General features: G+C 38.9%; 1 protein-coding gene across 1 annotated transcript in view; it reads right to left on the reverse strand.

Moving 5' to 3' along the window:
• Positions 1 to 5619, reverse strand: part of PPM1D (protein phosphatase, Mg2+/Mn2+ dependent 1D) — a 51275-nt gene that overhangs the window by 44171 nt on the left and 1485 nt on the right. The window lies entirely within an intron of this gene.

Genomic DNA, 5619 nt, shown 5'->3' on the forward strand with positions numbered 1-5619 from the left:
GAAGGCCCCCGACCAAAAAAAAAAAAAAAAAAAAAAAAAAAAAGAGAAGAGCAGGGGAGAAGACACAGAGGAGGCAATATAAAGACAGTGGAGACTGGGTGATGCATCTACAAGCCAAGAAATGACAAGGATTGCTGCCAGCCACCTAGGGGAGAGCATGGAACAGATTCTCCCTCAGAACCTCCAAAAAGGAATCAACACTGCTGACACCTGGATTTCAGACTTCTGGCCTCCAGAACCATGAGAGAATAAATTCCTGTGGTTTTAAGCACCCAATTTGTGCTAATTTGTTACAGCACCTCTAGGAAAGTAATATAGCTGTTCCTCAAAGTTTTACCTACTAGTTGTAACATTTATTGATGTTTCTTGGCTGAATCAACTATTATCATGGTTACTAAATGAGATTTTCGAGTTCTATCATTCCTTCTACATTTAAAAAAATATATGTATTTGTTTATTTGGCTGCACTGGGTCTTAGTTGTGGCATGTAGGATCTTTTAGTTGCAGCATGCATGTGGGATCTACTTCCCTGACCAGGGATCAAACCCAGGCCCCCATGCATTGGGAGCGTGGAGTCTCAACCACTGTACCACCAGGGAAGTTCCCATTCCTTCTACATTTGTTAGTGGACTTCTGTAAAGAAAAGCTTTACATCACAGCTTTATTTGTAATAGCCGAAAGCTGTAGACAATCCAAATGCCCATCAATAGGGGAATGGAGGGCTTCCCTGGTGGCGCAGTGGTTAAGAATCCGCCTGTCAATGCAGGGGACACGGGTTTGAGCCCTGGTCCAGGAAGATCCCACATGCCACGGAGCAGCTAAGCCCGTGCACCACAGCTACTAAGCCTGTGCTCTAGAGCCCGCGAGCCACAAATACTGAGCCCGTGTGCCACAACTACTGAAGCCCGCACACCTAGAGCCTGTGCTCCACAGAGAAGCCACCACAGTGAGAAGCCCGCACACAGCAACGAAGAGTAGGCCCCGCTCACTGCAACTAGAGAAAGCCCGTGTGGAGCAAAGAAGACCCAACGCAGCCTAAATATATATATATATATATATGTATGTATGTATGTATGTATGTATGTATGTATGTATGTATATGGGTGTGTGTGTGTGTGTGTGTGTGTGTGTGTGTATAAAATAGGTGAATGGATAAACAAATTGTGGTACATCTAGACAACCGCATACTACTCGGTAATAAAAAAAGGAATGAACTATCGATATATGCAACAACATGTAGCAGAGATTATCTAATAGTGATTGAAAGTAATGACTGATTAACAAAAATGGAAAAAACTGGTACTTGATAAATATGGCAAACTCATTCGGAACATGTGATGTGTGAGAGGGTGAAGGTCCTTGACAGTAAAAACTGAGAAATATCAAACTATAATAAAGATACAGGTTTAAAATTCTATGATTTAATAAAGGTTTTCTTCCAGTTTAGTTCTATCTGGCTTTTCCTGTCTTTCCCTTTACCCCTTCCACCCCTCTTCTGCATTTGTCTGTCTCCGTCTCTGTCTTTAAACTTAAGATAATGGAAACTATGTGCCAAAACGAGAACCAACAATTTAGGTTAGGACCAGCTTCTTCATAATTCATTCATTTGGCCATATTCTTTTAAGTAGATGCTCTGATTTTCATTTGAACAAATTAAAAAAACAAAACGTCCCATATTTCATCTTCCTTTACAAATACTGTGGCAAATTTCCTATAATCACATCAGAGATCACACTACATTTATTTCAAGAGTATGTCGTTATCTTTCTAATGGCTCTCTTGATAACATAAGTCAATGAACTTTGGCTCAGTGGAATAAAAGCTGCATGTTGTTCACTATCTTCTCTGAACTATCAAACGAAAAGGATAAGAACATTATTTCAAATGAATAAACCTAAAGAAGCACACACAAACTCTGAAACATTATTGCTTAGAAGGCAAGCATAACACAAGAACAGTAAATCCAGACATAAGAAAATACATAAATCACACACATACTGTAACTTAAGATCAAGAAGTAATAAAAATATGAAAAAAATTACTTTTAAAAAAGGATATGTTGGGAATTCCCTGGCGGTCCAGTGGTTAGGACTCCCCGCTTCCACTGCTAGGGGTCCAGGTTCTATCCCTGGTCAGGGAGCTAAGATCCCACAAGCCGCATGGCACGGCCAAAAAAAACCCAAAAGGATATACTCACATACTCTCTCACTCCATGCTATATTTATCAAATCCCCTGGCCTCAAGACAAAAATAGTCATATAAAAATTTTTGGATAAATTAAGTTTTCCTTTTTTATTTGGCAAGAGTACACAAGCACTAGAACAAAGCTAGAGAGGTCAGGCTCAATGTTAATTAAATAAATCAAGAAGGGCTTAGGGGACTTCCCTGGCGGTCCAGTGGTTAAGACTCTGCGCTCCCTACCTCAATACATAAGGCAAATACTAACAGCCATAAAAGGGGAAATTGACAGTAACACAATCATAGTAGGCGACTTTAACACCCCACTTTCACCAATGGACAGATCATCCCAAATGAAAATAAATAAGGAAACACAAGCATTAAATAATACATTAAACAAGATGGACTTAATTGATATTTATAGGACATTCCATCCAAAAACAACAGAATACACATTTTTCTCAAGTGCTCATGGAACATTCTCCAGGAGAGATCATATCTTGGGTCACAAATCTAGCCTTGGTAAATTTAAGAAAATTGAAATCGTATCAAGGATCTTTTGCGACCACAACGCTATGAGACTAGATATCAATTACAGGAAAAGATCTGTAAAAAATACAAACACATGGAGGCTAAACAATACAAGCAAACCAGTTTAACTTAAGAATGTCCTTGATGGGCTTCCCTGGTGGCACAGTGGTTGAGAATTTGCCTGCCAATTCAGGGGATAGGGGTTCGAGCCCTGGTCTGGGAGGATCCCACATGCCGTGGAGCAACTGGGCCCATGAGCCACAACTACTGAGCCTGCGCCTCTGGAGCCTGTGCCCCACAACAAGAGAGGCCGCGATAGTGAAAGGCCCGCGCACCGCGATAAAGAGTGGCCCCCGCTTGCCTCAACTGGAGAAAGCCCTCGCACAGAAACGAAGACCCAACACACCAAAAATAAATAAATAAATAAATTTAAAAAATAATATCCTTGATGATGCAATAAAAATTAATTTTATTAAACTTCCACCCATGAATACATGTCTTTTTAACATTCTGTATGACAAGAAGAGAAGCATGAATAATAGACTTCTGTTACATACTAGGGCTGTATAAAGGAAAAGCACTTGTGATTGTGTGAGTTATGAAATGAAGTGAAGTAGCCACATTTTCTCAGACCATCATTTTTACTTGAAAGACTGATAAAATGGGTTAATGAGACTTGGACAAGGAGTTCCCTGATGGCCTAGTGGTTAGGATTCTGGCCTTTCACTGCCGCGTCCCTTGGTCGGGAAACTGAGATCTTGCAAGCAACATGGTGTGGCCAAAAAAAAAAAAAGAAGAAGAAGAAGAAGACTTGGCCATTTAGTGTACATTTTCTTCAAAATGAACAGTGAGTTCTTCATTTCAAGAGAAACAACTGACAGTATTTTTTGCCAGTGATAAATTTCTAGCTGCTGCTTAAGACGTCTTATTTATTTATTTAGGCTGTAGTAACATGTGGCATAAGGGATCTTAGTTCCCCCACCAGGGATCAAACTCACATGCCCTGCATTGGACTGCCAGTGAAATCCCAAAACCTCGTATTTTAGAATATGTGTGTCCACTACAATGAACGTAATAACTTCCCAATCTTAAGACTTTTCTGAAGAGATTAGTGATATTAACAAATGTGGATACTTTAATATTGTATAATGAAATGCATCAATACTTGGAAGAGCTGCGTAATTCAGTGAACCATTATTTTCCAAATGACTAATGCACCATGTCACAAAATCACACATGGGTAAAATATTGATTCAAAGTGCAAGGGAGACCAATGGCTCTTAATGTAAAAATAGAAAAGTTCATTGATGAGGTTTCAGATTCTATTTTGACTAGTCTTAAGAAACTATCACTTCGGTATAGAATATCCACAACTATCTGAAAAGACAAACTATTCCTCCCTTTTCCTACTATGTATGTGTGTGAGACTGCCTTTCCTTTACATACTTCACCAGAAAACATAGCATAACAGACTGAATGCAGAGGCAGAGATGAGAATATTTCTTATTCCAATATTTCTTATTTGGGGGAAAAACTGATTTTTCACTTAAAAATGTCAACATACAATAAGTTTATTTTTAATAGATTAATAAATATTTTTTAAATTTCTCAGTTCTAACTTCTCAAACAGTAAATATGATAGATGTAGCCCACATAAACAAAAGCTGTTTAGGACCCTAAATCATTTTTGAGTACAAAGGGTTCTGAAAGCAAAAAGTTTGAGAACCACTACAATAACCAAATGAGAACTACAAAAGTGGAAACTTGACACAGGGAGTTTCCTGTGTCAAGACTTCCATATACTCAGCATACTCTTTTTTTTTTTTTTAATTCAAGTTTTGATGATGGAGTACGAGGTTAACTGTGCAACAAAGCAAACTTTAACATTTGGTGTATAAATCTTGGTTCAAAAAGTACATATATGTCAAAAAACATATACATTCACATTTAACAGCATGGTTTCTGCTTTATTAAAAATATGTTCAATGGGCTTCCCTGGTGGTGCAGTGGTTAAGAATCCGCCTGCCAACACAGGAGACATGGGCTTGAGCCCTGGTCTGGGAGGATCCCACATGCCGTGGAGCAACTAAGCCCGTGAGCCAAGTTCAAGTAACAGGGTTTATACTTTATCCTTTTAATGAAAACATATGGCAAATTCACCTTGCCCCAAGTGTGCTGCAAAATAAACAGGACTCTAAATTGTTCTTTGTGTCTAATCTTCCTCTATCTTGTCTTGCTGTCCACTCCTACTTGCCCTGCAAGCAATGAAATGACAAATTTCTGGAATATACTGCTGGTGCTTTCAGCTGTGCTCTGCCTACACAAAAACAAAACAAATCCGTAATAGGGACCTCTGGGATTGGATGGAAAACGCCTCCCACCGGTGGGCTGGTTGTTCTATGAGTCAATCAAATAATTCCTGGCAGAAAGCCAGGCAAATAGAAAACAGACTTTGAAAGAAGCTACTCTACAACTCTATGACAATACCTTTTTAAAATGTTCTGTATTTAACCAACCTTTACACTCTTCTCTACGTCTGTCCCTCTGCTGAAAATAAAGCAACACTATTCTTCCATAAACCACAGGACTTTTAAAACGACAGAAGTAGTATTACCTTTTCTCTAAAAAAAAGATTCAGACCATTCATTCACAGCAATGGGTAAGCAATTATAACTCTGTATGATAACATATGTTGGGTACAGGAACATAGTCTGCTTTAGAGAACACTTAAAGCTTAGATGAAACTACAACTACACCAAATTTTTAGAAATGAAGGTCTCTCCTTTTGGCACATCAGTAATTCCTTACCTCTTGCTTCTTTGACGGGCAGCTACAATTTGCAAGTACTTTTAACTAGGAACTGTGGAGAACGACCTGACAGCAATTAGCTAAGTCAACTACCAAAGGGCG

This window comes from Neophocaena asiaeorientalis, unplaced genomic scaffold (assembly GCF_003031525.2).
Source record: "Neophocaena asiaeorientalis asiaeorientalis breed wild unplaced genomic scaffold, Neophocaena_asiaeorientalis_V1.1 scaffold327, whole genome shotgun sequence".
Lineage (NCBI taxonomy): Eukaryota > Metazoa > Chordata > Mammalia > Artiodactyla > Phocoenidae > Neophocaena > Neophocaena asiaeorientalis.